General features: G+C 53.2%; 1 protein-coding gene across 2 annotated transcripts in view; it reads left to right on the top strand.

The window, feature by feature from the left end:
- Window positions 1–25034, top strand: part of MADCAM1 (mucosal vascular addressin cell adhesion molecule 1) — a 51941-nt gene that overhangs the window by 6576 nt on the left and 20331 nt on the right. The window lies entirely within an intron of this gene.

Raw genomic sequence — 25034 nt, 5'->3', positions numbered from 1 at the left:
AGTGCGTGGGTGGGTGAAAGATGGAATGAGTTTTGTGGGTAAAAGGATGGGGGGACGGGTGAAGGAATGCGTGGGTGGATGAAAGATGGCATGAGTGGGCGGGTAAAAGGATGGGGGGACGGGTGAAGGAGTGCGTGGGTGGGTGAAAGATAGAATGAGTGGGCGGGTAAAAGGATGGGTGGACGGGTGATGGAGTGCGTGGGTGGGTGAAAGATGGAATGAGTGGGCGGGTAAAAGGATGGGTGGACGGGTGAAGGAATGCGTGGGTGGATGAAAGATGGCATGAGTGGGCGGGTAAAAGGATGGGGTGACGGGTGAAGGAATGCGTGGGTGGGTGAAAGATGGAATGAGTTTGGTGGGTAAAAGGATGGGGGGACGGGTGAAGGAATGCGTGGGTGGGTGAAAGATGGAATGAGTTTGGTGGGTAAAAGGATGGGCAGACGGGTGATGGAATGCGTGGGTGGGTGAAAGATGGAATGAGTTTGGTGGGTAAAAGGATGGGGGGACGGGTGAAGGAATGCGTGGGTGGGTGAAAGATGGAATGAGTTTGGTGGGTAAAAGGATGGGCAGACGGGTGATGGAATGCGTGGGTGGGTGAAAGATGGCATGAGTGGGCGGGTAAAAGGATGGGCAGACGGGTGAAGGAATGCGTGGGTGGATGAAAGATGGCATGAGTGGGCGGGTAAAAGGATGGGCAGACGGGTGAAGGAATGCGTGGGTGGATGAAAGATGGCATGAGTGGGCGGGTAAAAGGATGGGCAGACGGGTGATGGAATGCGTGGGTGGATGAAAGATGGCATGAGTGGGCGGGTAAAAGGATGGGCAGACGGGTGAAGGAATGCGTGGGTGGATGAAAGATGGCATGAGTGGGCGGGTAAAAGGATGGGCAGACGGGTGAAGGAATGCGTGGGTGGATGAAAGATGGCATGAGTGGGCGGGTAAAAGGATGGGTGGACGGGTGAAGGAATGCGTGGGTGGGTGAAAGATGGAATGAGTGCGGGGGTAAAAGGATGGGCGGACGGGTGAAGGAATGCGTGGGTGGGTGAAAGATGGAATGAGTGGGCGGGTAAAAGGATGGGGGGACGGGTGAAGGAATGCGTGGGTGGGTGAAAGATGGAATGAGTGGGCGGGTAAAAGGATGGGGGGACGGGTGAAGGAATGCGTGGGTGGGTGAAAGATGGCATGAGTTTGGCGGGTAAAAGGATGGGTGGACTGGTGATGGAATGCATGGGTGGGTGAAAGATGGCATGAGTTTGGTGGGTAAAAGGATGGGTGGACGGGTGATGGAATGCGTGGGTGGATAAAAGATGGAATGAGTGGGCGGGTAAAAGGATGGGTGGACGGGTGAAGGAGTGCGTGGGTTGATGAAAGATGGAATGAGTGGGCGGGTAAAAGGATGGGTGGACGGGTGATGGAGTGCGTGGGTGGATGAAAGATGGAATGAGTTTGGTGGGTAAAAGGATGGGGGGACGGGTGAAGGAATGCGTGGGTGGGTGAAAGATGGAATGAGTTTGGTGGGTAAAAGGATGGGCAGACGGGTGATGGAATGCGTGGGTGGGTGAAAGATGGAATGAGTTTGGTGGGTAAAAGGATGGGGGGACGGGTGAAGGAATGCGTGGGTGGGTGAAAGATGGAATGAGTGGGCGGGTAAAAGGATGGGGGGACGGGTGAAGGAATGCGTGGGTGGGTGAAAGATGGCATGAGTTTGGCGGGTAAAAGGATCGGTGGACGGGTGATGGAATGCATGGGTGGGTGAAAGATGGCATGAGTTTGGTGGGTAAAAGGATGGGTGGACGGGTGATGGAATGCGTGGGTGGATGAAAGATGGAATGAGTGGGCGGGTAAAAGGATGGGTGGACGGGTGAAGGAGTGCGTGGGTGGATGAAAGATGGAATGAGTGGGCGGGTAAAAGGATGGGTGGACGGGTGATGGAGTGCGTGGGTGGGTGAAAGATGGAATGAGTGGGCGGGTAAAAGGATGGGTGGACGGGTGATGGAGTGCGTGGGTGGGTGAAAGATGGAATGAGTTTGGTGGGTAAAAGGATGGGGGGACGGGTGATGGAATGCGTGGGTGGGTGAAAGATGGAATGAGTGGGGGGGTAAAAGGATCGGGGGACGGGTGAAGGAATGCGTGGGTGGGTGAAAGATGGAATGAGTGGGGGGTAAAAGGATGGGTGGACGGGTGAAGGAATGCGTGGGTGGGTGAAAGATGGAATGAGTGGGCGGGTAAAAGGATGGGTGGACGGGTGAAGGAATGCGTGGGTGGGTGAAAGATGGAATGAGTGGGGGGTAAAAGGATGGGCAGACGGGTGAAGGAATGCGTGGGTGGATGAAAGATGGCATGAGTGGGCGGGTAAAAGGATGGGCAGACGGGTGATGGAATGCGTGGGTGGATGAAAGATGGCATGAGTGGGCGGGTAAAAGGATGAGCAGACGGGTGAAGGAATGCGTGGGTGGATGAAAGATGGCATGAGTGGGCGGGTAAAAGGATGGGCAGACGGGTGAAGGAATGCGTGGGTGGATGAAAGATGGCATGAGTGGGCGGGTAAAAGGATGGGTGGACGGGTGAAGGAATGCGTGGGTGGGTGAAAGATGGAATGAGTGGGGGGGTAAAAGGATGGGCAGACGGGTGAAGGAATGCGTGGGTGGATGAAAGATGGCATGAGTGGGCGGGTAAAAGGATGGGGGGACGGGTGAAGGAATGTGTGGGTGGGTGAAAGATGGAATGAGTGGGCGGGTAAAAGGATGGGTGGACGGGTGATGGAGTGCGTGGGTGGGTGAAAGATGGAATGAGTGGGCGGGTAAAAGGATGGGTGGACGGGTGATGGAGTGCGTGGGTGGGTGAAAGATGGAATGAGTTTGGTGGGTAAAAGGATGGGGGGACGGGTGATGGAATGCGTGGGTGGGTGAAAGATGGAATGAGTGGGGGGGTAAATGGATGGGGGGACGGGTGAAGGAATGCGTGGGTGGGTGAAAGATGGAATGAGTGGGGGGGTAAAAGGATGGGTGGACGGGTGAAGGAATGCGTGGGTGGGTGAAAGATGGAATGAGTGGGCGGGTAAAAGGATGGGTGGACGGGTGAAGGAATGCGTGGGTGGGTGAAAGATGGAATGAGTGGGGGGGTAAAAGGATGGGCAGACGGGTGAAGGAATGCGTGGGTGGATGAAAGATGGCATGAGTGGGCGGGTAAAAGGATGGGCAGACGGGTGATGGAATGCGTGGGTGGATGAAAGATGGCATGAGTGGGCGGGTAAAAGGATGGGCAGACGGGTGAAGGAATGCGTGGGTGGATGAAAGATGGCATGAGTGGGCGGGTAAAAGGATGGGCAGACGGGTGAAGGAATGCGTGGGTGGATGAAAGATGGCATGAGTGGGCGGGTAAAAGGATGGGTGGACGGGTGAAGGAATGCGTGGGTGGGTGAAAGATGGAATGAGTGGGGGGGTAAAAGGATGGGCAGACGGGTGAAGGAATGCGTGGGTGGATGAAAGATGGCATGAGTGGGCGGGTAAAAGGATGGGGGGACGGGTGAAGGAATGTGTGGGTGGGTGAAAGATGGAATGAGTGGGCGGGTAAAAGGATGGGTGGACGGGTGATGGTGTGCGTGGGTGGGTGAAAGATGGAATGAGTGGGCGGGTAAAAGGATGGGGGGACGGGTGAAGGAATGCGTGGGTGGGTGAAAGATGGCATGAGTGGGCGGGTAAAAGGATGGGTGGACGGGTGATGGAGTGCGTGGGTGGGTGAAAGATGGAATGAGTTTGGTGGGTAAAAGGATGGGGGGACGGGTGAAGGAATGCGTGGGTGGATGAAAGATGGCATGAGTGGGCGGGTAAAAGGATGGGGGGACGGGTGAAGGAGTGCGTGGGTGGGTGAAAGATAGAATGAGTGGGCGGGTAAAAGGATGGGTGGACGGGTGATGGAGTGCGTGGGTGGGTGAATGATGGAATGAGTGGGCGGGGAAAAGGATGAGTGGACGGGTGAAGGAATGCGTGGGTGGATGAAAGATGGCATGAGTGGGCGGGTAAAAGGATGGGGTGACGGGTGAAGGAATGCGTGGGTGGGTGAAAGATGGAATGAGTTTGGTGGGTAAAAGGATGGGGGGACGGGTGAAGGAATGCGTGGGTGGGTGAAAGATGGAATGAGTTTGGTGGGTAAAAGGATGGGCAGACGGGTGATGGAATGCGTGGGTGGGTGAAAGATGGAATGAGTTTGGTGGGTAAAAGGATGGGGGGACGGGTGAAGGAATGCGTGGGTGGGTGAAAGATGGAATGAGTTTGGTGGGTAAAAGGATGGGCAGACGGGTGATGGAATGCGTGGGTGGGTGAAAGATGGCATGAGTGGGCGGGTAAAAGGATGGGCAGACGGGTGAAGGAATGCGTGGGTGGATGAAAGATGGCATGAGTGGGCGGGTAAAAGGATGGGCAGACGGGTGAAGGAATGCGTGGGTGGATGAAAGATGGCATGAGTGGGCGGGTAAAAGGATGGGCAGACGGGTGATGGAATGCGTGGGTGGATGAAAGATGGCATGAGTGGGCGGGTAAAAGGATGGGCAGACGGGTGAAGGAATGCGTGGGTGGATGAAAGATGGCATGAGTGGGCGGGTAAAAGGATGGGCAGACGGGTGAAGGAATGCGTGGGTGGATGAAAGATGGCATGAGTGGGCGGGTAAAAGGATGGGTGGACGGGTGAAGGAATGCGTGGGTGGGTGAAAGATGGAATGAGTGGGGGGGTAAAAGGATGGGCAGACGGGTGAAGGAATGCGTGGGTGGGTGAAAGATGGAATGAGTGGGCGGGTAAAAGGATGGGGGGACGGGAAAAGGAATGCGTGGGTGGGTGAAAGATGGAATGAGTGGGCGGGTAAAAGGATGGGGGGACGGGTGAAGGAATGCGTGGGTGGGTGAAAGATGGCATGAGTTTGGCGGGTAAAAGGATGGGTGGACGGGTGATGGAATGCATGGGTGGGTGAAAGATGGCATGAGTTTGGTGGGTAAAAGGATGGGTGGACGGGTGATGGAATGCGTGGGTGGATGAAAGATGGAATGAGTGGCCGGGTAAAAGGATGGGTGGACGGGTGAAGGAGTGCGTGGGTGGATGAAAGATGGAAGGAGTGGGCGGGTAAAAGGATGGGTGGACGGGTGATGGAGTGCGTGGGTGGGTGAAAGATGGAATGAGTGGGCGGGTAAAAGGATGGGTGGACGGGTGATGGAGTGCGTGGGTGGGTGAAAGATGGAATGAGTTTGGTGGGTAAAAGGATGGGGGGACGGGTGATGGAATGCGTGGGTGGGTGAAAGATGGAATGAGTGGGGGGGTAAAAGGATGGGGGGACGGGTGAAGGAATGCGTGGGTGGGTGAAAGATGGAATGAGTGGGGGGGTAAAAGGATGGGTGGACGGGTGAAGGAATGCGTGGGTGGGTGAAAGATGGAATGAGTGGGCGGGTAAAAGGATGGGTGGACGGGTTTAGGAATGCGTGGGTGGGTGAAAGATGGAATGAGTGGGGGGGTAAAAGGATGGGCAGACGGGTGAAGGAATGCGTGGGTGGATGAAAGATGGCATGAGTGGGCGGGTAAAAGGATGGGCAGACGGGTGATGGAATGCGTGGGTGGATGTAAGATGGCATGAGTGGGCGGGTAAAAGGATGGGCAGACGGGTGAAGGAATGCGTGGGTGGATGAAAGATGGCATGAGTGGGCGGGTAAAAGGATGGGCAGACGGGTGAAGGAATGCGTGGGTGGATGAAAGATGGCATGAGTGGGCGGGTAAAAGGATGGGTGGACGGGTGAAGGAATGCGTGGGTGGGTGAAAGATGGAATGAGTGGGGGGGTAAAAGGATGGGCAGACGGGTGAAGGAATGCGTGGGTGGGTGAAAGATGGAATGAGTGGGCGGGTAAAAGGATGGGGGGACGGGTGAAGGAATGCGTGGGTGGGTGAAAGATGGAATGAGTGGGCGGGTAAAAGGATGGGGGGACGGGTGAAGGAATGCGTGGGTGGGTGAAAGATGGCATGAGTTTGGCAGGTAAAAGGATGGGTGGACGGGTGATGGAATGCATGGGTGGGTGAAAGATGGCATGAGTTTGGTGGGTAAAAGGATGGGTGGACGGGTGATGGAATGCGTGGGTGGATGAAAGATGGAATGAGTGGGCGGGTAAAAGGATGGGTGGACGGGTGAAGGAGTGCGTGGGTGGATGAAAGATGGAATGAGTGGGCGGGTAAAAGGATGGGTGGACGGGTGATGGAGTGCGTGGGTGGGTGAAAGATGGAATGAGTGGGCGGGTAAAAGGATGGGTGGACGGGTGATGGAGTGCGTGGGTGGGTGAAAGATGGAATGAGTTTGGTGGGTAAAAGGATGGGGGGACGGGTGATGGAATGCGTGGGTGGGTGAAAGATGGAATGAGTGTGCGGGTAAAAGGATGGGGGGACGGGTGAAGGAATGCGTGGGTGGGTGAAAGATGGAATGAGTTTGGTGGGTAAAAGGATGGGGGGACGGGTGATGGAATGCGTGGGTGGGTGAAAGATGGCATGAGTGGGCGGGTAAAAGGATGGGGGGACGGGTGAAGGAATGCGTGGGTGGATGAAAGATGGAATGAGTGGGTGGGTAAAAGGATGGGTGGACGGGTAAAGGAATGCGTGGGTGGATGAAAGATGGAATGAGTGGGGGGGTAAAAGGATGGGGGGACGGGTGATGGAATGCATGGGTGGGTGAAAGATGGAATGAGTTTGGTGGGTAAAAGGATGGGGGGACGGGTGATGGAATGCGTGGGTGGGTGAAAGATGGCATGAGTGGGCGGGTAAAAGGATGGGGGGACGGGTGAAGGAATGCGTGGGTGGATGAAAGATGGCATGAGTGGGCGGGTAAAAGGATGGGGGGACGGGTGAAGGAATGCGTGGGTGGATGAAAGATGGAATGAGTGGGCGGGTAAAAGGATGGGGGGACGGGTGAAGGAATGCGTGGGTGGGTGAAAGATGGAATGAGTGGGCGGGTAAAAGGATGGGTGGACGGGTGAAGGAATGCGTGGGTGGATGAAAGATGGAATGAGTGGGCGGGTAAAAGGATGGGGGGACGGGTGAAGGAATGCGTGGGTGGGTGAAAGATGGAATGAGTGGGGGGGTAAAAGGATGGGCAGACGGGTGAAGGAATGCGTGGGTGGATGAAAGATGGAATGAGTTTGGTGGGTAAAAGGATGGGGGGACGGGTGATGGAATGCATGGGTGGATGAAAGATGGAATGAGAGGGCGGGTAAAAGGATGGGGGGGCAGGTGATGGAATGCATGGGTGGATGAAAGATGGAATGAGTTTGGTGGGTAAAAGGATGGGGGGATGGGTGATGGAATGCATGGGTGGGTGAAAGATGGAATGAGTGGGCGGGTAAAAGGATGGGGGGACAGGTGATGGAATGCATGGGTGGGTGAAAGATGGAATGAGTTTGGTGGGTAAAAGGATGGGGGGACGGGTGATGGAATGCGTGGGTGGATGAAAGATGGAATGAGTTTGGTGGGTAAAAGGATGGGGGGACGGGTGATGGAATGCGTGGGTGGATGAAAGATGGAATGAGTTTGGTGGGTAAAAGGATGGGGGGGACGGGTGATGGAATGCATGGGTGGGTGAAAGATGGAATGAGTTTGGTGGGTAAAAGGATGGGGGGACGGGTGATGGAATGCGTGGGTGGGTGAAAGATGGCATGAGTGGGCGGGTAAAAGGATGGGGGGACGGGTGAAGGAATGCGTGGGTGGGTGAAAGATGGAATGAGTGGGGGGGTAAAAGGATGGGGGGACGGGTAAAGGAATGCGTGGGTGGATGAAAGATGGAATGAGTGGGCGGGTAAAAGGATGGGCAGACGGGTGAAGGAATGCGTGGGTGGATGAAAGATGGAATGAGTTTGGTGGATAAAAGGATGGGGGGACGGGTGATGGAATGCGTGGGTGGGTGAAAGATGGAATGAGTGGGCGGGTAAAAGGATGGGGGGACGGGTGAAGGAATGCGTGGGTGGGTGAAAGATGGAATGAGTGGGGGGGTAAAAGGATGGGGGGACGGGTGAAGGAATGCGTGGGTGGATGAAAGATGGAATGAGTGGGCGGGTAAAAGGATGGGCAGACGGGTGAAGGAATGCATGGGTGGGTGAAAGATGGAATGAGTTTGGTGGGTAAAAGGATGGGGGGACGGGTGAAGGAATGCGTGGGTGGGTGAAAGATGGAATGAGTTTGGTGGGTAAAAGGATGGGGGGACGGGTGATGGAATGCGTGGGTGGGTGAAAGATGGCATGAGTGGGCGGATAAAAGGATGGGGGGACGGGTGAAGGAATGCGTGGGTGGGTGAAAGATGGAATGAGTGGGCGGGTAAAAGGATGGGGGGACGGGTGAAGGAATGCGTGGGTGGGTGAAAGATGGAATGAGTGGGGGGGGTAAAAGGATGGGGGGACGGGTGAAGGAATGCGTGGGTGGATGAAAGATGGAATGAGTGGGCGGGTAAAAGGATGGGCAGACGGGTGAAGGAATGCGTGGGTGGATGAAAGATGGAATGAGTTTGGTGGGTAAAAGGATGGGGGGACGGGTGATGGAATGCGTGGGTGGGTGAAAGATGGAATGAGTGGGCGGGTAAAAGGATGGGCAGACGGGTGAAGGAATGCGTGGGTGCATGAAAGATGGAATGAGTTTGGTGGGTAAAAGGATGGGGGGACGGGTGAAGGAATGCGTGGGTGGATGAAAGATGGAATGAGTGGGCGGGTAAAAGGATGGGCAGACGGGTGAAGGAATGCGTGGGTGGATGAAAGATGGAATGAGTTTGGTGGGTAAAAGGATGGGTGGACGGGTGATGGAATGCATGGGTGGGTGAAAGATGGCATGAGTGGGCGGGTAGAAGGATGGGTGGATGGGTGAAGGAATGTGTGGGTGGGTGAAAGATGGCATGAGTGGGCGGGTAAAAGGATGGGTGGACGGGTGAAGGAATGCATGGGTGGGTGAAAGATGGCATGAGTGACCGGGTAAAAGGATGGGTGGACGGGTGATGGAGTGCGTGGGTGGGTGAAAGATGGCATGAGTGGGAGGGTAAAAGGATGGGTGGACGGGTGAAGGAATGTGTGGGTGGGTGAAAGATGGCATGAGTGGGCGGGTAAAAGGATGGGTGGACGGGTGAAGGAATGCATGGGTGGGTGAAAGATGGCATGAGTGACCGGGTAAAAGGATGGGTGGACGGGTGATGGAGTGCGTGGGTGGGTGAAAGATGGAATGAGTGGGGGGGTAAAAGGATGGGTGGACGGGTGAAGGAATGCATGGGTGGGTGAAAAATGGCATGAGTGGGCGGGTAAAAGGATGGGTGGACGGGTGAAGAAATGCGTGGGTGGATGAAAGATGGAATGAGTGGGCGGGTAAAAGGATGGGCAGACGGGTGAAGGAATGCGTGGGTGGGTGAAAGATGGAATGAGTGGGCGGGTAAAAGGATGGGTGGACGGGTGATGGAGTGCGTGGGTGGGTGAAAGATGGAATGAGTGGGGGGGTAAAAGGATGGGTGGACGGGTGAAGGAATGCATGGGTGGGTGAAAGATGGAATGAGTGGGCGGGTAAAAGGATGGGTGGACGGGTGATGGAGTGCGTGGGTGGGTGAAAGATGGAATGAGTGGGGGGGTAAAAGGATGGGTGGACGGGTGAAGGAATGCATGGGTGGGTGAAAGATGGAATGAGTGGGGGGGTAAAAGGATGGGTGGACGGGTGAAGGAATGCATGGGTGGGTGAAAGATGGAATGAGTGGGGGGTAAAAGGATGGGTGGACGGGTGATGGAGTGCGTGGGTGGGTGAAAGATGGAATGAGTGGGGGGGGTAAAAGGATGGGTGGACGGGTGAAGGAATGCATGGGTGGGTGAAAGATGGAATGAGTGGGCGGGTAGAAGGATGGGCGGACGGGTGAAGGAATGCATGGGTGGGTGAAAGATGGAATGAGTGGGCGGGTAGAAGGATGGGTGGACGGGTGAAGGAATGCATGGGTGGATGAAAGATGGAATGAGTGGGCGGGTAAAAGGATGGGCAGACGGGTGAATGAATGCGTGGGTGGATGAAAGATGGAATGAGTGGGCGGGTAAAAGGATGGGCAGACGGGTGAAGGAATGCGTGGGTGGATGAAAGATGGAATGAGTTTGGTGGGTAAAAGGATGGGGGGACGGGTGATGGAATGCATGGGTGGGTGAAAGATGGAATGAGTGGGCGGGTAAAAGGATGGGTGGACGGGTGATGGAGTGCGTGGGTGGGTGAAAGATGGAATGAGTGGGGGGGTAAAAGGATGGGGGGACGGGTGAAGGAATGCATGGGTGGGTGAAAGATGGCATGAGTGACCGGGTAAAAGGATGGGTGGACGGGTGATGGAGTGCGTGGGTGGGTGAAAGATGGAATGAGTGGGGGGGTAAAAGGACGGGTGGACGGGTGAAGGAATGCATGGGTGGGTGAAAGATGGCATGAGTGACCGGGTAAAAGGATGGGTGGACGGGTGATGGAGTGCGTGGGTGGGTGAAAGATGGAATGAGTGGGCGGGTAAAAGGATGGGGGGACGGGTGATGGAGTGCGTGGGTGGGTGAAAGATGGAATGAGTGGGGGGGTAAAAGGATGGGTGGACGGGTGAAGGAATGCATGGGTGGGTGAAAGATGGAATGAGTGGGCGGGTAAAAGGATGGGTGGACGGGTGATGGAGTGCGTGGGTGGGTGAAAGATGGAATGAGTGGGGGGGTAAAAGGATGGGTGGACGGGTGAAGAAATGCGTGGTTGGATGAAAGATGGAATGCGTGGGCGGGTAGAAGGATGGGCGGACGGGTGAAGGAATGCATGGGTGGGTGAAAGATGGAATGAGTGGGCGGGTAAAAGGATGGGGGGACGGGTGAAGGAATGCGTGGGTGGGTGAAAGATGGAATGAGTGACCGGGTAAAAGGATGGGTGGACGGGTGAAGGAATGCGTGGGTGGGTGAAAGATGGAATGAGTGACCGGGTAAAAGGATGGGGGGACGGGTGATGGAATGCATGGGTGGGTGAAAGATGGAATGAGTGGGCGGGTAAAAGGACGGGGGGACGGGTGAAGGAATGCGTGGGTGGGTGAAAGATGGAATGAGTGACCGGGTAAAAGGATGGGCGGACGGGTGAAGGAATGCGTGGGTGGGTGAAAGATGGAATGAGTGGGGGGGTAAAAGGATGGGTGGACGGGTGAAGGAATGCATGGGTGGGTGAAAGATGGCATGAGTGGGCGGGTAAAAGGATGGGTGGACGGGTGATGGAGTGCGTGGGTGGGTGAAAGATGGAATGAGTGGGGGGGTAAAAGGATGGGTGGACGGGTGAAGGAATGCATGGGTGGGTGAAAGATGGAATGAGTGGGCGGGTAGAAGGATGGGGGGACGGGTGAAGGAATGCGTGGGTGGATGAAAGATGGAATGAGTGGGCGGGTAAAAGGATGGGCAGACGGGTGAAGGAATGCGTGGGTGGATGAAAGATGGAATGAGTGGGCGGGTAAAAGGATGGGCAGACAGGTGAAGGAATGCTTGGGTGGATGAAAGATGGAATGAGTTTGGTGGGTAAAAGGATGGGGGACGGGTGATGGAATGCATGGGTGGGTGAAAGATGGAATGAGTGGGCGGGTAAAAGGATGGGTGGACGGGTGATGGAGTGCGTGGGTGGGTGAAAGATGGAATGAGTGGGGGGGTAAAAGGATGGGTGGACGGGTGAAGGAATGCATGGGTGGGTGAAAGATGGAATGAGTGGGGGGGTAAAAGGATGGGTGGACGGGTGAAGGAATGCATGGGTGGGTGAAAGATGGAATGAGTGGGGGGGTAAAAGGAAGGGTGGACGGGTGATGGAGTGCGTGGGTGGGTGAAAGATAGAATGAGTGGGGGGGTAAAAGGATGGGCGGACGGGTGAAGGAATGCATGGGTGGGTGAAAGATGGAATGAGTGGGCGGGTAGAAGGATGGGTGGACGGGTGAAGGAATGCATGGGTGGGTGAAAGATGGAATGAGTGGGTGGGTAAAAGGATGGGTGGACGGGTGAAGAAATGCGTGGTTGGATGAAAGATGGAATGCGTGGGCGGGTAGAAGGATGGGCGGACGGGTGAAGGAATGCATGGGTGGGTGAAAGATGGAATGAGTGGGCGGGTAAAAGGATGGGGGGACGGGTGAAGGAATGCGTGGGTGGGTGAAAGATGGAATGAGTGACCGGGTAAAAGGATGGGTGGACGGGTGAAGGAATGCGTGGGTGGGTGAAAGATGGAATGAGTGACCGGGTAAAAGGATGGGGGGACGGGTGATGGAATGCATGGGTGGGTGAAAGATGGAATGAGTGGGCGGGTAAAAGGATGGGGGGACGGGTGAAGGAATGCGTGGGTGGGTGAAAGATGGAATGAGTGGGCGGGTAAAAGGATGGGTGGACGGGTGATGGAATGCATGGGTGGGTGAAAGATGGAATGAGTGGGCGGGTAAAAGGATGGGTGGACGGGTGAAGGAATGCATGGGTGGGTGAAAGATGGCATGAGTGGGCGGGTAAAAAGGATGGGTGGACGGGTGATGGAGTGCGTGGGTGGGTGAAAGATGGAATGAGTGGGGGGGTAAAAGGATGGGTGGACGGGTGAAGGAATGCATGGGTGGGTGAAAGATGGAATGAGTGGGCGGGTAAAAGGATGGGTGGACGGGTGATGGAGTGCGTGGGTGGGTGAAAGATGGAATGAGTGGGGGGGTAAAAGGATGGGTGGACGGGTGAAGGAATGCATGGGTGGGTGAAAGATGGAATGAGTGGGGGGGTAAAAGGATGGGTGGACGGGTGAAGGAATGCATGGGTGGGTGAAAGATGGAATGAGTGGGGGGGTAAAAGGATGGGTGGACGGGTGAAGGAATGCATGGGTGGGTGAAAGATGGAATGAGTCGGCAGGTAGAAGGATGGGTGGACGGGTGAAGGAATGCATGGGTGGGTGAAAGATGGAATGAGTGGGCGGGTAAAAGGATGGGTGGACGGGTGAAGGAATGCATGGGTGGGTGAAAGATGGAATGAGTGGGCGGGTAGAAGGATGGGCAGACGGGTGAAGGAATGCATGGGTGGGTGAAAGATGGAATGAGTCGGCAGGTAGAAGGATGGGTGGACGGGTGAAGGAATGCATGGGTGGGTGAAAGATGGAATGAGTGGGCGGGTAAAAGGATGGGTGGACGGGTGAGGGAATGCATGGGTGGGTGAAAGATGGAATGAGTGGGGGGGTAAAAGGATGGGTGGACGGGTGATGGAGTGCGTGCGTGGGTGGGTGAAAGATGGAATGAGTGGGCGGGTAGAAGGATGGGCGGACGGGTGAAGGAATGCATGGGTGGGTGAAAGATGGAATGAGTGGGCAGGTAGAAGGATGGGTGGACGGGTAAAGGAATGCATGGGTGGGTGGAAGATGGCATGAGTGGGCGGGTAAAAGGATGGGCGGACAGGTGAAGGAATGCATGGGTGGGTGAAAGATGGCATGAGTGGGCGGGTAAAAGGATGGGCGGACAGGTGAAGGAATGCATGGGTGGGTGAAAGATGGAATGAGTGGGCGGGTAAAAGGATGGGTGGACGGGTGAAGGAATGCGTGGGTGGGTGAAAGATGGCATGAGTGGGCGGGTAAAAGGATGGGGGGACGGGTGATGGAATGCATGGGTGGGTGAAAGATGGAATGAGTGGGCGGGTAAAAGGATGGGTGGACGGGTGAGGGAATGCGTGGGTGGGTGAAAGATGGCATGAGTGGGCGGGTAAAAGGATGGGTGGACGGGTGAAGGAATGCGTGGGTGGGTGAAAGATAGAATGAGTGGGCGGGTAAAAGGATGGGGGGACGGGTGAAGGAATGCGTGGGTGGGTAAAAGATGGAATGAGTGGGCGGGTAAAAGGATGGGGGGACGGGTGAAGGAATGCGTGGGTGGGTGAAAGATGGAATGAGTGGGCGGGTAAAAGGATGGGGGGACGGGTGAAGGAATGCGTGGGTGGGTGAAAGATGGCATGAGTGGGCGGGTAAAAGGATGGGGGGACGGGTGAAGGAATGCGTGGGTGGGTGAAAGATGGCATGAGTGGGCGGGTAAAAGGATTGGGGGACGGGTGAAGGAATGCGTGGGTGGGTGAAAGATGGAATGAGTGGGGGGGGTAAAAGGATGGGTGGACGGGTGATGGAGTGCGTGGGTGGGTGAAAGATGGAATGAGTGGGCGGGTAAAAGGATGGGTGGACGGGTGTAGAAATGCGTGGGTGGGTGAAAGATGGAATGAGTGGGCGGGTAAAAGGATGGGGGGACGGGTGAAGGAATGCGTGGGTGGGTGAAAGATGGAATGAGTGGGGGGGTAAAAGGATGGGTGGACGGGTGATGGAGTGCGTGGGTGGGTGAAAGATGGAATGAGTGGGCGGGTAAAAGGATGGGTGGACGGGTGTAGAAATGCATGGGTGGGTGAAAGATGGAATGAGTGGGCGGGTAAAAGGATGGGGGGACGGGTGAAGGAATGCATGGGTGGGTGAAAGATGGCATGAGTGGGCGGGTAAAAGGATGGGTGGACGGGTAAAGGAATGCGTGGGTGGGTGAAAGATGGAATGAGTGGGCGGGTAAAAGGATTGGGGGACGGGTGAAGGAATGCGTGGGTGGATGAAAGATGGAATGAGTGGGCGGGTAAAAGGATGGGTGGACGGGTGATGGAGTGCGTGGGTGGGTGAAAGATGGCATGAGTGGGCGGGTAAAAGGATGGGCGGACGGGTGAAGGAATGCGCGGGTGGATGAAAGATGGAATGAGTTTGGTGGGTAAAAGGATGGGTGGACTGGTGAAGGAATGCGTGGGTGGGTGAAAGATGGAATGAGTGGGCAGGTAAAAGGATGGGTGGACGGGTGATGGAATGCGTGGGTGGGTGAAAGATGGCATGAGTGGGCGGATAAAAGGATGGGCGGACGGGTGAAGGAATGCGTGGTTGGATGAAAGATGGAATGAGTGGGCGGGTAAAAAGATGGGCAGACAGGTGAAGGAATGCGTGGGTGGGTGAAAGATGGAATGAGTGGGCGGGTAAAAGGATGGGTGGACGGGTGAAGGAATGCGTGGGTGGGCGAAAGATGGCATGAGTGGGCGGGTAAAAGGATGGGCGGACAGGTGAAGGAATGCGTGGGTGGATGAAAGATGGAATGAGTGGGCGGGTAAAAGGATGGGTGGACGGGTGAAGGAATGCATGGGTGGGTGAAAGATGGCATGAGTGGGCGGGTAAAAGGATGGGCGGACAGGTGAAGGAATGCGTGGGTGGATGAAAGATGGAATGAGTGGGTGGGTAAAAGGATGGGTGGACGGGTGAAGGAATGCATGGGTGGGTGAAAGATGGCATGAGTGGGCGGGTAAAAGGATGGGTGGACGGGTGATGGAGTGCGTGGGTGGGTGAAAGATGGAATGAGTGGGCGGGTAAAAGGATGGGTGGACGGGTGATGGAATGCGTGGGTGGGTGAAAGATGGCATGAGTGGGCGGATAAAAGGATGGGCGGATGGGTGAAGGAATGTGTGGGTGGATGAAAGATGGAATGAGTGGGCGGGTAAAAGGATGGGCAGACGGGTGAAGGAATGCGTGGGTGGGTGAAAGATGGAATGAGTGGGGGGGTAAAAGGATGGGTGGACGGGTGAAGGAATGCGTGGGTGGGTGAAAGATAGAATGAGTGGGCGGGTAAAAGGATGGGCGGACAGGTGAAGGAATGCGTGGGTGGATGAAAGATGGAATAAGTGGGCGGGTAAAAGGATGGGTGGACGGGTGAAGGAATGCATGGGTGGGTGAAAGATGGCATGAGTGGGCGGGTAAAAGGATGGGCAGACAGGTGAAGGAATGCGTGGGTGGATGAAAGATGGAATGAGTGGGCGGATAAAAGGATGGGTGGACGGGTGAAGGAATGCGTGGGTGGGTGAAAGATAGAATGAGTGGGCGGGTAAAAGGATGGGCGGACGGGTGGAGGAATGCATGGGTGGATGAAAGATGGAATGAGTGGGCGGGTAAAAGGATGGGCGGACGGGTGAAGGAAGGCGTCTGAATTAAGCAGAACACTCATACCCAGTCAAAAGATCAGGGCTTGATCCATCACCGTTTTTTAGCTCACTGCACCATCCCAGTTCAGAACCTGGCTACATGCAAATTAATCTGTCCCTGGCCCAGTGCATCATGGGAACAGGGCAGACCAAACTACCAAGCCAATTCTTTACTGGAAAGGAAACAAGCTTCCGGGGACCGGTTTCTGGCATTGCAGCCGTCTTCGGCCCGGCTTGCTTGAATCCTGATGGTGCAGTGAGCAAGGGACTCATGTCTGAGCATACCCTGCCACTCCTATAGTGGCCAAAACGATTCACAAAAGGGGGTGGTGATGGACAGAGCATCTGAATTAAGCAGAACACTCATACCCAGTCAAAAGATCAGGGCTTGATCCATCACCGTTTTTTAGCTCACTGCACCATCCCAGTTTAGAACCTGGCTACATGCAAATTAGTCTGTCCCTGGCCCAGTGCATCATGGGAACAGGGCAGTCCAAACTACCAAGCCAATTCTTTACTGGAAAGGAAACAAGCTTCCGGGGACCGGTTTCTGGCATTGCAGCCGTCTTCCGCCCGGCTTGCTTGAATCCTGATGGTGCAGTGAGCAAGGGACTCATGTCTGAGCATACCCTGCCACTCCTATAGTGGCCAAAACGATTCACAAAAGGGGGTGGTGATGGACAGAGCATCTGAATTAAGCAGAACACTCATACCCAGTCAAAAGATCAGGGCTTGATCCATCACCGTTTTTTAGCTCACTGCACCATCCCAGTTCAGAACCTGGCTACATGCAAATTAGTCTGTCCCTGGCCCAGTGCATCATGGGAACAGGGCAGACCAAACTACAAAGCCAATTCTTTACTGGAAAGGAAACAAGCTTCCGGGGACCGGTTTCTGGAATTGCAGCCGTCTTCGGCCCGGCTTGCTTGAATCCTGATGGTGTAGTGAGCAAGGGACTCATGTCTGAGCATACCCTGCCACTCCTATAGTGGCCAAAACGATTCACAAAAGGGGGTGGTGATGGACAGAGCATCTGAATTAAGCAGAACACTCATACCCAGTCAAAAGATCAGGGCTTGATCCATCACCGTTTTTTAGCTCACTGCACCATCCCAGTTCAGAACCTGGCTACATGCAAATTAGTCTGTCCCTGGCCCAGTGCATCATGGGAACATGGCAGACCAAACTACCAAGCCAATTCTTTACTGGAAAGGAAACAAGCTTCCGGGGACCGGTTTCTGGCATTGCAGCCGTCTTCGGCCCGGCTTGCTTGAATCCTGATGGTGCAGTGAGCAAGGGACTCATGTCTGAGCATACCCTGCCACTCCTATAGTGGCCAAAACGATTCACAAAAGGGGGTGGTGATGGACAGAGCATCTGAATTAAGCAGAACACTCATACCCAGTCAAAAGATCAGGGCTTGATCCATCACCGTTTTTTAGCTCACTGCACCATCCCAGTTCAGAACCTGGCTACATGCAAATTAATCTGTCCCTGGCCCAGTGCATCATGGGAACAGGGCAGACCAAACTACCAAGCCAATTCTTTACTGGAAAGGAAACAAGCTTCCGGGGACCGGTTTCTGGCATTGCAGCCGTCTTCGGCCCGGCTTGCTTGAATCCTGATGGTGCAGTGAGCAAGGGACTCATGTCTGAGCATACCCTGCCACTCCTATAGTGGCCAAAACGATTCACAAAAGGGGGTGGTGATGGACAGAGCATCTGAATTAAGCAGAACACTCATACCCAGTCAAAAGATCAGGGCTTGATCCATCACCGTTTTTTAGCTCACTGCACCATCCCAGTTTAGAACCTGGCTACATGCAAATTAGTCTGTCCCTGGCCCAGTGCATCATGGGAACAGGGCAGTCCAAACTACCAAGCCAATTCTTTACTGGAAAGGAAACAAGCTTCCGGGGACCGGTTTCTGGCATTGCAGCCGTCTTCCGCCCGGCTTGCTTGAATCCTGATGGTGCAGTGAGCAAGGGACTCATGTCTGAGCATACCCTGCCACTCCTATAGTGGCCAAAACGATTCACAAAAGGGGGTGGTGATGGACAGAGCATCTGAATTAAGCAGAACACTCATACCCAGTCAAAAGATCAGGGCTTGATCCATCACCGTTTTTTAGCTCACTGCACCATCCCAGTTCAGAACCTGGCTACATGCAAATTAATCTGTCCCTGGCCCAGTGCATCATGGGAACAGGGCAGACCAAACTACCAAGCCAATTCTTTACTGGAAAGGAAACAAGCTTCCGGGGACCGGTTTCTGGCATTGCAGCCGTCTTCGGCCCGGCTTGCTTGAATCCTGATGGTGCAGTGAGCAAGGGACTCATGTCTGAGCATACCCTGCCACTCCTATAGTGGCCAAAACGATTCACAAAAGGGGGTGGTGATGGACAGAGCATCTGAATTAAGCAGAACACTCATACCCAGTCAAAAGATCAGGGCTTGATCCATCACCGTTTTTTAGCTCACTGCACCATCCCAGTTTAGAACCTGGCTACATGCAAATTAGTCTGTCCCTGGCCCAGTGCATCATGGGAACAGGGCAGTCCAAACTACCAAGCCAATTCTTTACTGGAAAGGAAACAAGCTTCCGGGGACCGGTTTCTGGCATTGCAGCCGTCTTCCGCCCGGCTTGCTTGAATCCTGATGGTGCAGTGAGCAAGGGACTCATGTCTGAGCATACCCTGCCACTCCTATAGTGGCCAAAACGATTCACAAAAGGGGGTGGTGATGGACAGAGCATCTGAATTAAGCAGAACACTCATACCCAGTCAAAAGATCAGGGCTTGATCCATCACCGTTTTTTAGCTCACTGCACCATCCCAGTTCAGAACCTGGCTACATGCAAATTAGTCTGTCCCTGGCCCAGTGCATCATGGGAACAGGGCAGACCAAACTACAAAGCCAATTCTTTACTGGAAAGGAAACAAGCTTCCGGGGACCGGTTTCTGGCATTGCAGCCGTCTTCGGCCCGGCTTGCTTGAATCCTGATGGTGTAGTGAGCAAGGGACTCATGTCTGAGCATACCCTGCCACTCCTATAGTGGCCAAAACGATTCACAAAAGGGGGTGGTGATGGACAGAGCATCTGAATTAAGCAGAACACTCATACCCAGTCAAAAGATCAGGGCTTGATCCATCACCGTTTTTTAGCTCACTGCACCATCCCAGTTCAGAACCTGGCTACATGCAAATTAGTCTGTCCCTGGCCCAGTGCATCATGGGAACAGGGCAGACCAAACTACCAAGCCAATTCTTTACTGGAAAGGAAACAAGCTTCCGGGGACCGGTTTCTGGCATTGCAGCCGTCTTCGGCCCGGCTTGCTTGAATCCTGATGGTGCAGTGAGCAAGGGACTCATGTCTGAGCATACCCTGCCACTCCTATAGTGGCCAAAACGATTCACAAAAGGGGGTGGTGATGGACAGAGCATCTGAATTAAGCAGAACACTCATACCCAGTCAAAAGATCAGGGCTTGATCCATCACCGTTTTTTAGCTCACTGCACCATCCCAGTTCAGAACCTGGCTATATGCAAATTAGTCTGTCCCTGGCCCAGTTCATCATGGGAACAGGGCAGACCAAACTACCAAGCCAATTCTTTACTGGAAAGGAAACAAGCTTCCGGGGACCGGTTTCTGGCATTGCAGCCGTCTTCGGCCCGGCTTTCTTGAATCCTGATGGTGCAGTGAGCAAGGGACTCACTTCTGAGCATACCCTGCCACTCCTATAGTGGCCAAAACGATTCACAAAAGGGGGTGGTGACTAATTTGCATGTAGCCAGGTTCTGAACTGGGATGGTGCAGTGAGCTAAAAAACGGTGATGGATCAAGCCCTGATCTTTTGACTGGGTATGAGTGTTATGCTTAATTCAGATGCTCTGTCCATTACCACCCCCTTTTCTGAATCGTTTTGGCCACTATAGGAGTGGCAGGGTATGCTCAGATGTGAGTCCCTTGCTCACTGCACCATCAGGATTCAAGCAAGCCGGGCCGAAGACGGCTGCAATCCCAGAAACCGGGCCCCGGAAGCTTGTTTCATTTCCAGTAAAGCATTGGCTTGGTAGTTTGGTCTGCCCTGTTCCCATGATGCACTGGGCCAGGGACAGACTAATTTGCATGTAGCCAGGTTCTGAACTGGGATGGTGCAGTGAGCTAAAAAACTGTGATGGATCAAGCCCTGATCTTTTGACTGGGTATGAGTGTTATGCTTAATTCAGATGCTCTGTCCATCACCACCCCCTTTTCTGAATCGTTTTGGCCACTATAGGAGTGGCAGGGTATGCTCAGATGTGAGTCCCTTGCTCACTGCACCATCAGGATTCAAGCAAGCCGGGCCGAAGACGGCTGCAATGCCAGAAACCGGTCCCCGGAAGCTTGTTTCCTTTCCAGTAAAGAATTGGCTTGGTAGTTTGGTCTGCCCTGTTCCCATGATGCACTGGGCCAGGGACAGACTAATTTGCATGTAGCCAGGTTCTGAACTGGGATGGTGCAGTGAGCTAAAAAACGGTGATGGATCAAGCCCTGATCTTTTGACTGGGTATGAGTGTTCTGCTTAATTCAGATGCTCTGTCTATCACCACCCCCTTTTCTGAATCGTTTTGGCCACTATAGGAGTGGCAGGGTATGCTCATATGTGAGTCCCTTGCTCACTGCACCATCAGGATTCAAGCAAGCCGGGCCGAAGATGGCTGCAATGCCAGAAACCGGTCCCCGGAAGCTTGTTTCCTTTCCAGTAAAGAATTGGCTTGGTAGTTTGGTCTGCCCTGTTCCCATGATGCACTGGGCCAGGGACAGACTAATTTGCATGTAGCCAGGTTCTGAACTGGGATGGTGCAGTGAGCTAAAAAACGGTAATGGATCAAGCCCTGATCTTTTGACTGGGTATGAGTGTTCTGCTTAATTCAGATGCTCTGTCCATTACCACCCCCTTTTCTGAATCGTTTTGGCCACTATAGGAGTGGCAGGGTATGCTCAGATGTGAGTCCCTTGCTCACTGCACCATCAAGATTCAAGCAAGCCGGGCCGAAGACGGCTGCAATGCCAGAAACCGGTCCCCGGAAGCTTGTTTCCTTTCCAGTAAAGAATTGGCTTGGTAGTTTGGTCTGCCCTGTTCCCATGATGCACTGGGCCAGGGACAGACTAATTTGCATGTAGCCAGGTTCTGAACTGGGATGGTGCAGTGAGCTAAAAAATGGTGATGGATCAAGCCCTGATCTTTTGACTGGGTATGAGTGTTCTGCTTAATTCAGATGCTCTGTCCATTATCACCCCCTTTTCTGAATCGTATTGGAAGAAAGAGGCACCTCGTCAGGCACACTTCAAACAGAGTAGCACCCAGGCAATCCAGGCACAATGTCTGGTGCACGTTGATGTGAGCCGAGTCGCAACAGAAAATTTCATTTTCATAGGATGAAGAGTTGCAAACTTAGTTCCTCCTTGGAAATGAGGCACACCATCTGGTGTGGGTCGCTCTGAGTTGCACCAGACAGTTCCGGTCACACACAATGAAGAGTTGCAAATTCCTTACCTTCCTGGAAATGAGGCACAACGTTCTGTGCACATTGATACAGATCACACCAGACAATACCGGTAACACACAAGGAAGATTTCAAATGTCTTACTTGGCAATGAGGCACAACGCCTGGTGCGTGTTGATACTGGTCACACCAGGCAATTCCAGTCACACACACAGGTGCACGTTCAACAGTGCCACATGTGGTAGAATGAGGCACTGTTGCAGGTACACCCTCACCTCCGAAGGTCGGAACTTGTGAATTAGAAACTGCACGGAATGAGTATGAAGTCAGCGTGTCACACAAGAGAGATGCAGCAGATCAACGAAGAAGGCTACATTACGCAACTAGGGAATCCGCTCACCACCACCAAGAGGCTTATGCCTTTAGAGGTCCCCATGATGCAGGGGCCCTACTTTTTAGATCCAGGCTTGCTACCAACAAGCATTGCCATAGCCAATAGGACTCGCATTAGGAAAGTGTGAGCTATTGGTATTGTAAATTACACATTTTTTTAATATGCGTTGGCTTTGAAAATATATAAATGAATAGCATTGTTATTCACAAAGCCAATAGTTTACACTTTCCTAATGCGAGTCCTATTGGCTATGGCAATGCTTGTTGGTAGCAAGCAAGGACAGTGCTGTTGTGGTGCTGAGTGATGATGTGGTTGGGCCGAGTGATGTGGTGGTGTCCCAGAGTGATGTGGTGGTGTCCCCGAGTGATGTGGTGGTGCCCCTGAGTGATGTGGTGGTGTTCCTGAGTGATTTGGTGGTGCCCCTGAGTGATGTGGTGGTGCCCCTGAGTGATGTGGTGGTGTTCCTGAGTGATGTGGTGGTGTTCCTGAGTAATGTGGTGGTGTTCCTGAGTGATGTGGTGGTGTTCTTGAGTGATGTGGTGGTGCCCCTGAGTGATGTGGTGGTGTTCCTGAGTGATGTGGTGGTGTTGCTGAGTAATGTGGTGGTGTTCTTGAGTGATGTGGTGGTGTCCCCAAGTGATGTGGTGGCATCCCCGAGTGATGTGGTGGTGTCCCCGAGTGATGTGGTGGTGTCCCCGATTGATGTGGTGGTTATGTTATGTTATGTTATACATTTATTTTTATAGCGCACGGCTACTCCAAAGGAGTGTCCCGGCGCTTGGTGCCCCTGTGTGATGGAGGGTGGAGTTGGAGTTGGAGGTTGAAGTTGGAGGGTGGAGTTGGAGTTGGACGGTGGAGTTGGATGGTGGAGTTGGAGTTGGAGGGTGGAGTTGGAGGGTGGAGTTGGAGTTGGTGGGTGGAGCTGCAGGGTGGAGTTGGAGGGTGGAGTTGGAGGGTGGAGTTGGAGTTGGAGGGTGGAGTTGGAGGGTGGAGTTGGAGTTGGAGGGTGGAGTTGGAGTTGGAGGGTGGAAGGATTCAGAAAAGGAAGTGGCTATGTTCAAATACTGATGGAGGGTCGCGTTGCTCAGTTAACTCTTTAGCATGCCGTTTTACAAAATAATCTTTCATTAAGGTCTTATAAAGACGCTGTTCTCCTCTGCTTCATAAATACATATATAGTAACAGTTGCATCTGAGTACATAAACACATATTGGCTAATTCTTTTCAATTAGACCGTAGAAGATAACAAGACATTTATTTTGGTATAGAGTTACTGTTTATCTCCTGTGTACTATCGTGTAGTAGCTGTCCTTTATAGTAAATGGGTTGCTTCTGATTGTTTTTAATCAAATCGCCTTTTTTCCAAGATGGCTACTGGGTGAAGTTTAGGAATGGGACGGAAAAATGTTGCGTTGGTCTGTCTTTTATTTTGATTGCATTGCAGGTGACGTCATTAGCTGACAAACACAATGCAGAAAAATAGACTATTCTTGTTAAATGTTGAATTGGAAACCGCCCGTTCTATGAGACTTTGAGTTGAATGCTTGAACTGTATTTCTTTGCAAGAACAGGATAAAACACTACCGGATAACGTCACTGGGAGAGATACATGTTCCAGTTCCCGTGTTGTCGCCTACGAGACGCAGTAACTGTTGTGTGCGAAGCTCGCTCAAGGTGAAGTTGTATTTTAGATGCGAGCGCACTGCCAGAGGTGTGCTCCGTGAGAACTTGCCGTTTTAAATAGCTATGGCCTTAATTCACAATAGGACGAACGGCTGAACTCCTGGTTGGATTGGGATTAAAAATCGGTCCGCGCACGTTAAAAAAACAAGCTCTCAGCATTGCTGTGGTGGGGGGGCGGGGGAGCGGGAGCGCATTCCTTTGAAGTCTGATGCGGGGGCGGGGAAGCGGCAGCCTTTGAAGTCTGATGCCGAGGCACAGACAAATGGTGATGTGTGACGTGGCTGGCATCGTGCACGCGCCTCTCTCACATGAACTGTGGCTAATCCGCAGTTTTGGCAGACTTTTCGGGCCGCTTACTAGAATCTCGCCAGCAATGCGCAAGCGCATTGGCTTAGCGAGACCTACAAAAAAAGTGAATGTGTTCGTCTGTAACGTAACTGGTGCTCATGTAAAGCACTCTGATACCATAGGGTCTAGTTTGCGCTATATAAAACTCCACAAAAACAAAAAGTACAGATCTAGTACATTACTTCAACGTCTGTATTTTGTCTTTTTTATTCCACGGAAGAAAAGATCTTCATTTTCACTTTTCCTCATTTATATCTTCATGTACTTATGGTACTTCATCTAGTACTATTTATGTATTCCTGATTATTCTGCGCAGACTTATTATCCAAAAATCTCTGTTTACCTTTCGGTGCAGTTAAATATCTACATATTTATATGTTTTCCTCCCACTTCAGAGGAAAATAATGATTAACCCTTCTCCCCAAACCACCACTCTCTGACACATCCTCTTCGTCTTCCAGGATATACCCTACCTCCACTCTCAGACTCAGCCCAAACCTATTTTATTGCTATGAACTCCAAAACAACCCCCTCCAAACTCTTCCCTCCTCTACCCCCCTTTACCCCCCTTTATCCTATTCATCCAACTAACAAGCTCACATGTCCACCGCTCCCAACAACAACTTATATTTCCCTTTACTAATCCACATTGGGTTCCGGAGTAACTTACTACTCACCGAAAAGCATTTCAGCGCCTCAGGGGTAGTAAGCGCTTTATATTAAAACACTTGGGGCCTCATTTATGAGGCTGTGCATCACTTTTGCCCCACCGGTGCGTCACTATTTGTGACGCACCAGTGGTGTAAAAAAATGCGCCTTGTTGCGCCATATTTACAAAGTGACGCATGTAGGTAGATGCGTCACTTTGTAAACCCCTGCTCCACATTATACCTACGCCAGGTATAATGTATGCAGGGGGGCGTTCTAACGCAAGAAAGGGTCGTAGAAGTGATGCAGTGAAATCTATAAGATTTCACTGCACCACTTCTAGGACACAAATGCATCAATTTCTTACGCCTGCCTCACAGCAGGCGTAAGACTAACGCAGGCCCTTTCACATGGGGCTTGCCCCATGTGAAAGGACACATTGCTGGAGTTGCGTCCCTTTTGCGACACACTCCAGCAATGCGTCA

This window comes from Lissotriton helveticus, chromosome 12 (assembly GCF_964261635.1).
Source record: "Lissotriton helveticus chromosome 12, aLisHel1.1, whole genome shotgun sequence".
NCBI classification, from domain to species: Eukaryota; Metazoa; Chordata; class Amphibia; order Caudata; family Salamandridae; genus Lissotriton; species Lissotriton helveticus.
Note: the sequence above shows the minus strand (reverse complement) of the source record. Positions and strands in the feature narration are given on the sequence as shown.